Below are 10,987 nucleotides of genomic sequence, written 5' to 3'. Positions count from 1 at the left end.
AATTGAAAAAGCAATTTATTACTAATATTTGAATCAATAGTTTCAACAGCAGCATGGACATTGCACCTTTGAAAAAGTAAATTTGGTTAATTAGTTTTATCCAATTTTTATGAAACTTAGTTTTTTATGTGTCAGGATGGCCGAGCGTTCAAAGGCGCTGCGTTACGGTTGCAGTCTCCTCTGGAGGCGTTGGGTCAAATCCTACTTCTGACAGTGTTCTTACTTTTCTTCTTTGTTCTACAATGTCTCTTCCTTGTTGATTGTGAAGAGAAATACTTAAGATATTCACTGCAAATCTGTTTCACAAACCACTTTGAAGAATAATCAACCTTCCATTATTTCTGCTTTATACCAATCAAAGAAAATGTTGCATTCTTCCCTAAAAATATGGACTTAAATACTACTTCAGACATCAATATTATATGTATTTTTTTCTTTGGTCAACATTTTTTCATATACTGAGTTTGCAAAATAAAATATCCCCCAACTTCTGAATCAGGGCTCCATATCTCAGGAGTAAGAACACTGCTCTTTTAAGCCAGTGGTCATGAACTCAAACCCTACTTGTACACTCCTTCATAGCATCCAATCAAGCCCATAAGCCAAAATCATTAGCCAGTTTTTGGAAGGTTCATAAATGTCTTTTCTATGGTGAGTGAAAATCCACAAGAAAACAAATTCTAGACACTTGGAATCCAATAATGAATAGAGCAAAAAAAATAATTACCGCATTTTTCCTTGGCATTCTATGAATTAGAAAAATAGATACTGCACATCCCCTTTTCAATGTATTTTGGAAACTGCCACATTTGGAGTCATGATTTTCTTTCAGTGCAGCTCTCAATCAATCAATACAAAATTCAGGCATTAATCGTAGATCATGTGAAGATGTTATTTGTGTCTAGCATTTTCTCAAATATTTGAAAAATCCTAAACTATAGGTAATTCCGTGTTAATGTTATTTTTACAATATCTTTTTGATTTATCCAACTTTAAGCATCTTTGAAAAATAATTGAAAAAGCAATTTATTACTAATATTTGAATCAATAGTTTCAACAGCAGCATGGACATTGCACCTTTGAAAAAGTAATTTTGGTTAATTAGTTTTATCCAATATTTATGAAACTTAGTTTTTTATGTGTCAGGATATCCGAGCGGTCTAAAGCACTGCGTTCAGGTCGCAGTCTCCTCTGGAGGCGTTGGGTCAAATCCTACTTCTGACAGTGTTCTTACTTTTCTTCTTTGTTCTACAATGTCTCTTCCTTGTTGCTTGTGAAGAGAAATACTTAAGATATTCACTGCAAATCTGTTTCACAAACCACTTTGAAGAATAATCAACCTTCCATTATTTTTGCTTTATACCAATCAAAGAAAATGTTGCATTCTTCCCTAAAAATATGGACTTAAATACTACTTCAGACATCAATATTATATGTATTTTTTTCTTTGGTCAACATTTTTTCATATACTGAGTTTGCAAAATAAAATATCCCCCAACTTCTGAATCAGAGCTCCATATCTCAGGAGTAAAAACACTGCTCTTTTAAGCCAGTGGTCATGAACTCAAACCCTACTTGTACACTCCTTCATAGCATCCAATCAAGCCCATAAGCCAAAATCATTAGCCAGTTCTTGGAAAGTTCATAAATGTCTTTTCTATGGTGAGTGAAAATACACAAGACAACAAATTCTAGACACTTGGAATCCAATCCTGAATAGAGCAAAAAAAATAATTACCGCATTTTTCCTTGGCATTCTATAAATTAGAAAAATAGATACTGCACATCCCCTTTTCAATGTATTTTGGAAACTGCCACATTTGGAGTAATGATTTTCTTTTAATGCAGCTCTCAATCAATCAATACAAAATTCAGGCATTAATTGTAGAGCATGTGAAGATGTTATTTGTGTCAAGCATTTTCTCATATATTTGGAAAATCCTAAACTATAGGTAATTCCGTGTTAATGTTATTTTTACAATATCTTTTTGATTTATCCAACTTTAAGCATCTTTGAAAAATAATTGAAAAAGCAATTTATTACTAATATTTGAATCAATAGTTTCAACAGCAGCATGGACATTGCACCTTTGAAAAAGTAAATTTGGTTAATTAGTTTTATCCAATTTTTATGAAACTTAGTTTTTTATGTGTCAGGATGGCCGAGCGTTCAAAGGCGCTGCGTTACGGTTGCAGTCTCCTCTGGAGGCGTTGGGTCAAATCCTACTTCTGACAGTGTTCTTACTTTTCTTCCTTGTTCTACAATGTCTCTTCCTTGTTGATTGTGAAGAGAAATACTTAAGATATTCACTGCAAATCTGTTTCACAAACCACTTTGAAGAATAATCAACCTTCCATTATTTCTGCTTTATACCAATCAAAGAAAATGTTGCATTCTTCCCTAAAAATATGGACTTAAATACTACTTCAGACATCAATATTATATGTATTTTTTTCTTTGGTCAACATTTTTTCATATACTGAGTTTGCAAAATAAAATATCCCCCAACTTCTGAATCAGGGCTCCATATCTCAGGAGTAAGAACACTGCTCTTTTAAGCCAGTGGTCATGAACTCAAACCCTACTTGTACACTCCTTCATAGCATCCAATCAAGCCCATAAGCCAAAATCATTAGCCAGTTTTTGGAAGGTTCATAAATGTCTTTTCTATGGTGAGTGAAAATCCACAAGACAACAAATTCTAGACACTTGGAATCCAATAATGAATAGAGCAAAAAAAATAATTACCGCATTTTTCCTTGGCATTCTATGAATTAGAAAAATAGATACTGCACATCCCCTTTTCAATGTATTTTGGAAACTGCCACATTTGGAGTCATGATTTTCTTTCAGTGCAGCTCTCAATCAATCAATACAAAATTCAGGCATTAATCGTAGATCATGTGAAGATGTTATTTGTGTCTAGCATTTTCTCAAATATTTGAAAAATCCTAAACTATAGGTAATTCCGTGTTAATGTTATTTTTACAATATCTTTTTGATTTATCCAACTTTAAGCATCTTTGAAAAATAATTGAAAAAGCAATTTATTACTAATATTTGAATCAATAGTTTCAACAGCAGCATGGACATTGCACCTTTGAAAAAGTAATTTTGGTTAATTAGTTTTATCCAATATTTATGAAACTTAGTTTTTTATGTGTCAGGATATCCGAGCGGTCTAAAGCACTGCGTTCAGGTCGCAGTCTCCTCTGGAGGCGTTGGGTCAAATCCTACTTCTGACAGTGTTCTTACTTTTCTTCTTTGTTCTACAATGTCTCTTCCTTGTTGCTTGTGAAGAGAAATACTTAAGATATTCACTGCAAATCTGTTTCACAAACCACTTTGAAGAATAATCAACCTTCCATTATTTTTGCTTTATACCAATCAAAGAAAATGTTGCATTCTTCCCTAAAAATATGGACTTAAATACTACTTCAGACATCAATATTATATGTATTTTTTTCTTTGGTCAACATTTTTTCATATACTGAGTTTGCAAAATAAAATATCCCCCAACTTCTGAATCAGAGCTCCATATCTCAGGAGTAAAAACACTGCTCTTTTAAGCCAGTGGTCATGAACTCAAACCCTACTTGTACACTCCTTCATAGCATCCAATCAAGCCCATAAGCCAAAATCATTAGCCAGTTCTTGGAAAGTTCATAAATGTCTTTTCTATGGTGAGTGAAAATACACAAGACAACAAATTCTAGACACTTGGAATCCAATCCTGAATAGAGCAAAAAAAATAATTACCGCATTTTTCCTTGGCATTCTATAAATTAGAAAAATAGATACTGCACATCCCCTTTTCAATGTATTTTGGAAACTGCCACATTTGGAGTAATGATTTTCGTTCAGTGCAGCTCTTAATCAATCAATACAAAATTCAGGCATTAATTTTAGATCATGTGAAGATGTTATTTGTGTCTAGCATTTTCTCAAATATTTGGAAAATCCTAAACTATAGGTAACTCCGTGTTAATGTTATTTTTACAATATCTTTTTGATTTATCCAACTTTAAGCATCTTTGAAAAATAATTGAAAAAGCAATTTATTACTAATATTTGAATCAATAGTTTCAACAGCAGCATGGACATTGCACCTTTGAAAAAGTAATTTTGGTTAATTAGTTTTATCCAATTTTTATGAAACTTAGTTTTTTTTGTGTCAGGATGGCCGAGCGGTCTAAGGCGCTGCGTTCAGGTTGCAGTCTCCTCTGGAGGCGTGGGTTCAAATCCCACTTCTGACAGTGTTCTTCCTTTTCTTCTTTGTTCTACAATGTCTCTTCCTTGTTGCTTGTGAAGAGAAATACTTAAGATATTCACTGCAAATCTGTTTCACAAACCACTTTGAAGAATAATCAACCTTCCATTATTTCTGCTTTATACCAATCAAAGAAAATGTTGCATTCTTCCCTAAAAATATGGACTTAAATATTACTTCAGACATCAATATTTTATGTATTTTTTTCTTTGGTCAACATTTTTTCATATACTGAGTTTGCAAAATAAAATATCCCCCAACTTCTGAATCAGGGCTCCATATCTCAGGAGTAAGAACACTGCTCTTTTAAGCCAGTGGTCATGAACACAAACCCTACTTGTACACTCCTTCATAGCATCCAATCAAGCCCATAAGCCAAAATCATTAGCGAGTTCTTGGAAAGTTCATAAATGTCTTTTCTATGGTGAGTGAAAATCCACAAGACAACAAATTCTAGACACTTGGAATCCAAACCTGAATAGAGCAAAAAAAATAATTACCGCATTTTTCCTTGGCATTCTATGAATTAGAAAAATAGATACTGCACATCCCCTTTTCAATGTATTTTGGAAACTGCCACATTTGGAGTAATGATTTTCTTTTAATGCAGCTCTCAATCAATCAATACAAAATTCAGGCATTAATTGTAGAGCATGTGAAGATGTTATTTGTGTCAAGCATTTTCTCATATATTTGGAAAATCCTAAACTATAGGTAATTCCGTGTTAATGTTATTTTTACAATATCTTTTTGATTTATCCAACTTTAAGCATCTTTGAAAAATAATTGAAAAAGCAATTTATTACTAATATTTGAATCAATAGTTTCAACAGCAGCATGGACATTGCACCTTTGAAAAAGTAAATTTGGTTAATTAGTTTTATCCAATTTTTATGAAACTTAGTTTTTTATGTGTCAGGATGGCCGAGCGTTCAAAGGCGCTGCGTTACGGTTGCAGTCTCCTCTGGAGGCGTTGGGTCAAATCCTACTTCTGACAGTGTTCTTACTTTTCTTCTTTGTTCTACAATGTCTCTTCCTTGTTGATTGTGAAGAGAAATACTTAAGATATTCACTGCAAATCTGTTTCACAAACCACTTTGAAGAATAATCAACCTTCCATTATTTCTGCTTTATACCAATCAAAGAAAATGTTGCATTCTTCCCTAAAAATATGGACTTAAATACTACTTCAGACATCAATATTATATGTATTTTTTTCTTTGGTCAACATTTTTTCATATACTGAGTTTGCAAAATAAAATATCCCCCAACTTCTGAATCAGGGCTCCATATCTCAGGAGTAAGAACACTGCTCTTTTAAGCCAGTGGTCATGAACTCAAACCCTACTTGTACACTCCTTCATAGCATCCAATCAAGCCCATAAGCCAAAATCATTAGCCAGTTTTTGGAAGGTTCATAAATGTCTTTTCTATGGTGAGTGAAAATCCACAAGACAACAAATTCTAGACACTTGGAATCCAATAATGAATAGAGCAAAAAAAATAATTACCGCATTTTTCCTTGGCATTCTATGAATTAGAAAAATAGATACTGCACATCCCCTTTTCAATGTATTTTGGAAACTGCCACATTTGGAGTCATGATTTTCTTTCAGTGCAGCTCTCAATCAATCAATACAAAATTCAGGCATTAATCGTAGATCATGTGAAGATGTTATTTGTGTCTAGCATTTTCTCAAATATTTGAAAAATCCTAAACTATAGGTAATTCCGTGTTAATGTTATTTTTACAATATCTTTTTGATTTATCCAACTTTAAGCATCTTTGAAAAATAATTGAAAAAGCAATTTATTACTAATATTTGAATCAATAGTTTCAACAGCAGCATGGACATTGCACCTTTGAAAAAGTAATTTTGGTTAATTAGTTTTATCCAATATTTATGAAACTTAGTTTTTTATGTGTCAGGATATCCGAGCGGTCTAAAGCACTGCGTTCAGGTCGCAGTCTCCTCTGGAGGCGTTGGGTCAAATCCTACTTCTGACAGTGTTCTTACTTTTCTTCTTTGTTCTACAATGTCTCTTCCTTGTTGCTTGTGAAGAGAAATACTTAAGATATTCACTGCAAATCTGTTTCACAAACCACTTTGAAGAATAATCAACCTTCCATTATTTCTGCTTTATACCAATCAAAGAAAATGTTGCATTCTTCCCTAAAAATATGGACTTAAATACTACTTCAGACATCAATATTATATGTATTTTTTTCTTTGGTCAACATTTTTTCATATACTGAGTTTGCAAAATAAAATATCCCCCAACTTCTGAATCAGGGCTCCATATCTCAGGAGTAAAAACACTGCTCTTTTAAGCCAGTGGTCATGAACTCAAACCCTACTTGTACACTCCTTCATAGCATCCAATCAAGCCCATAAGCCAAAATCATTAGCCAGTTTTTGGAAGGTTCATAAATGTCTTTTCTATGGTGAGTGAAAATCCACAAGACAACAAATTCTAGACACTTGGAATCCAATCCTGAATAGAGCAAAAAAAATAATTACCGCATTTTTCCTTGGCATTCTATGAATTAGAAAAATAGATACTGCACATCCCCTTTTCAATGTATTTTGGAAACTGCCACATTTGGAGTCATGATTTTCTTTCAGTGCAGCTCTCAATCAATCAATACAAAATTCAGGCATTAATCGTAGATCATGTGAAGATGTTATTTGTGTCTAGCATTTTCTCAAATATTTGGAAAATCCTTAACTATAGGTAACTCCGTGTTAATGTTATTTTTACAATATCTTTTTGATTTATCCAACTTTAAGCATCTTTGAAAAATAATTGAAAAAGCAATTTATTACTAATATTTGAATCAATAGTTTCAACAGCAGCATGGACATTGCACCTTTGAAAAAGTAATTTTGGTTAATTAGTTTTATCCAATTTTTATGAAACTTAGTTTTTTTTGTGTCAGGATGGCCGAGCGGTCTAAGGCGCTGCGTTCAGGTTGCAGTCTCCTCTGGAGGCGTGGGTTCAAATCCCACTTCTGACAGTGTTCTTCCTTTTCTTCTTTGTTCTACAATGTCTCTTCCTTGTTGCTTGTGAAGAGAAATACTTAAGATATTCACTGCAAATCTGTTTCACAAACCACTTTGAAGAATAATCAACCTTCCATTATTTCTGCTTTATACCAATCAAAGAAAATGTTGCATTCTTCCCTAAAAATATGGACTTAAATATTACTTCAGACATCAATATTTTATGTATTTTTTTCTTTGGTCAACATTTTTTCATATACTGAGTTTGCAAAATAAAATATCCCCCAACTTCTGAATCAGGGCTCCATATCTCAGGAGTAAGAACACTGCTCTTTTAAGCCAGTGGTCATGAACACAAACCCTACTTGTACACTCCTTCATAGCATCCAATCAAGCCCATAAGCCAAAATCATTAGCGAGTTCTTGGAAAGTTCATAAATGTCTTTTCTATGGTGAGTGAAAATCCACAAGACAACAAATTCTAGACACTTGGAATCCAAACCTGAATAGAGCAAAAAAAATAATTACCGCATTTTTCCTTGGCATTCTATGAATTAGAAAAATAGATACTGCACATCCCCTTTTCAATGTATTTTGGAAACTGCCACATTTGGAGTAATGATTTTCTTTTAATGCAGCTCTCAATCAATCAATACAAAATTCAGGCATTAATTGTAGAGCATGTGAAGATGTTATTTGTGTCAAGCATTTTCTCATATATTTGGAAAATCCTAAACTATAGGTAATTCCGTGTTAATGTTATTTTTACAATATCTTTTTGATTTATCCAACTTTAAGCATCTTTGAAAAATAATTGAAAAAGCAATTTATTACTAATATTTGAATCAATAGTTTCAACAGCAGCATGGACATTGCACCTTTGAAAAAGTAAATTTGGTTAATTAGTTTTATCCAATTTTTATGAAACTTAGTTTTTTATGTGTCAGGATGGCCGAGCGTTCAAAGGCGCTGCGTTACGGTTGCAGTCTCCTCTGGAGGCGTTGGGTCAAATCCTACTTCTGACAGTGTTCTTACTTTTCTTCTTTGTTCTACAATGTCTCTTCCTTGTTGCTTGTGAAGAGAAATACTTAAGATATTCACTGCAAATCTGTTTCACAAACCACTTTGAAGAATAATCAACCTTCCATTATTTCTGCTTTATACCAATCAAAGAAAATGTTGCATTCTTCCCTAAAAATATGGACTTAAATACTACTTCAGACATCAATATTATATGTATTTTTTTCTTTTGTCAACATTTTTTCATATACTGAGTTTGCAAAATAAAATATCCCCCAACTTCTGAATCAGGGCTCCATATCTCAGGAGTAAAAACACTGCTCTTTTAAGCCAGTGGTCATGAACTCAAACCCTACTTGTACACTCCTTCATAGCATCCAATCAAGCCCATAAGCCAAAATCATTAGCCAGTTTTTGGAAGGTTCATAAATGTCTTTTCTATGGTGAGTGAAAATCCACAAGACAACAAATTCTAGACACTTGGAATCCAATCCTGAATAGAGCAAAAAAAATAATTACCGCATTTTTCCTTGGCATTCTATGAATTAGAAAAATAGATACTGCACATCCCCTTTTCAATGTATTTTGGAAACTGCCACATTTGGAGTCATGATTTTCTTTCAGTGCAGCTCTCAATCAATCAATACAAAATTCAGGCATTAATCGTAGATCATGTGAAGATGTTATTTGTGTCTAGCATTTTCTCAAATATTTGGAAAATCCTTAACTATAGGTAATTCCATGTTAATGTTATTTTTACAATATCTTTTTGATTTATGCAACTTTAAGCATTTTTGATAAATAATTGAAAAAGCAATTTATTACTAATATTTGAATCAATAGTTTCAACAGCAGCATGGACATTGCACCTTTGAAAAAGTAATTTTGGTTAATTAGTTTTATCCAATTTTTATGAAACTTAGTTTTTTATGTGTCAGGATATCCGAGCGGTCTAAAGCGCTGCGTTCAGGTCGCAGTCTCCTCTGGAGGTGTGGGTTGAAATCCCACTTCTGACAGTGTTCTTCTTTTTCTTCTTTGTTCTACAATGTCTCTTCCTTGTTGCTTGTGAAGAGAAATACTTAAGATATTCACTGCAATTCTGTTTCACAAACCACTTTGAAGAATAATCAACCTTCCATTATTTCTGCTTTATACCAATCAAAGAAAATGTTGCATTCTTCCCTAAAAATATGGACTTAAATATTACTTCAGACATCAATATTATATGTATTTGTTTCTTTGGTCAACATTTTTTCATATACTGAGTTTGCAAAATAAAATATCCCCCAACTTCTGAATCAGGGCTCCATATCTCAGGAGTAAGAACACTGTTCTTTTAAGCCAGTGTTCTTGAACACAAACCCTACTTGTACACTCCTTCATAGCATCCAATCAAGCCCATAAGCCAAAATCATTAGCCAGTTCTTGGAAAGTTCATAAATGTCTTTTCTATGGTGAGTGAAAATACACAAGACAACAAATTCTAGACACTTGGAATCCAATCCTGAATAGAGCAAAAAAAATAATTACCGCATTTTTCCTTGGCATTCTATAAATTAGAAAAATAGATACTGCACATCCCCTTTTCAATGTATTTTGGAAACTGCCACATTTGGAGTAATGATTTTCGTTCAGTGCAGCTCTTAATCAATCAATACAAAATTCAGGCATTAATTTTAGATCATGTGAAGATGTTATTTGTGTCTAGCATTTTCTCAAATATTTGGAAAATCCTAAACTATAGGTAACTCCGTGTTAATGTTATTTTTACAATATCTTTTTGATTTATCCAACTTTAAGCATCTTTGAAAAATAATTGAAAAAGCAATTTATTACTAATATTTGAATCAATAGTTTCAACAGCAGCATGGACATTGCACCTTTGAAAAAGTAATTTTGGTTAATTAGTTTTATCCAATTTTTATGAAACTTAGTTTTTTTTGTGTCAGGATGGCCGAGCGGTCTAAGGCGCTGCGTTCAGGTTGCAGTCTCCTCTGGAGGCGTGGGTTCAAATCCCACTTCTGACAGTGTTCTTCCTTTTCTTCTTTGTTCTACAATGTCTCTTCCTTGTTGCTTGTGAAGAGAAATACTTAAGATATTCACTGCAAATCTGTTTCACAAACCACTTTGAAGAATAATCAACCTTCCATTATTTCTGCTTTATACCAATCAAAGAAAATGTTGCATTCTTCCCTAAAAATATGGACTTAAATACTACTTCAGACATCAATATTATATGTATTTTTTTCTTTGGTCAACATTTTTTCATATACTGAGTTTGCAAAATAAAATATCCCCCAACTTCTAAATCAGGGCTCCATATCTCAGGAGAAAGAACACTGCTCTTTTAAGCCAGTGGTCATGAACTCAAACCCTACTTGTACACTCCTTCATAGCATCCAATCAAGCCCATAAGCCAAAATCATTAGCCAGTTCTTGGAAAGTTCATAAATGTCTTTTCTATGGTGAGTGAAAATCCACAAGACAACAAATTCTAGACACTTGGAATCCAATCCTGAATAGAGCAAAAAAAATAATTACCGCATTTTTCCTTGGCATTCTATGAATTAGAAAAATAGATACTGCACATCCCCTTTTCAATGTATTTTGGAAACTGCCACATTTGGAGTAATGATTTTCTTTTAATGCAGCTCTCAATCAATCAATACAAAATTCAGGCATTAATTGTAG

At 33.1% G+C, this 10,987-nt stretch overlaps 3 non-coding genes across 3 annotated transcripts; all 3 read left to right on the top strand.

The window, feature by feature from the left end:
* Positions 1-4,174: 4,174 nt before the first annotated feature.
* Positions 4,175-4,257, top strand: TRNAL-CAG (transfer RNA leucine (anticodon CAG)). Its single transcript has one exon. It is a non-coding gene; the product is annotated as a tRNA-Leu (tRNA).
* A 2,950-nt stretch (positions 4,258-7,207) lies between these two features.
* On the top strand, positions 7,208-7,290 carry TRNAL-CAG (transfer RNA leucine (anticodon CAG)). The gene has a single exon. It is a non-coding gene; the product is annotated as a tRNA-Leu (tRNA).
* A 2,950-nt stretch (positions 7,291-10,240) lies between these two features.
* TRNAL-CAG (transfer RNA leucine (anticodon CAG)) lies at positions 10,241-10,323 on the top strand. The gene has a single exon. It is a non-coding gene; the product is annotated as a tRNA-Leu (tRNA).
* The last annotated feature ends 664 nt before the right edge of the window (positions 10,324-10,987 follow it).

This window comes from Taudactylus pleione, unplaced genomic scaffold, assembly GCF_031769625.1.
Source record: "Taudactylus pleione unplaced genomic scaffold, aTauple2 ptg000177l, whole genome shotgun sequence".
NCBI lineage: Eukaryota > Metazoa > Chordata > Amphibia > Anura > Myobatrachidae > Taudactylus > Taudactylus pleione.
This window is presented reverse-complemented; position numbering and strand designations above follow the sequence as displayed.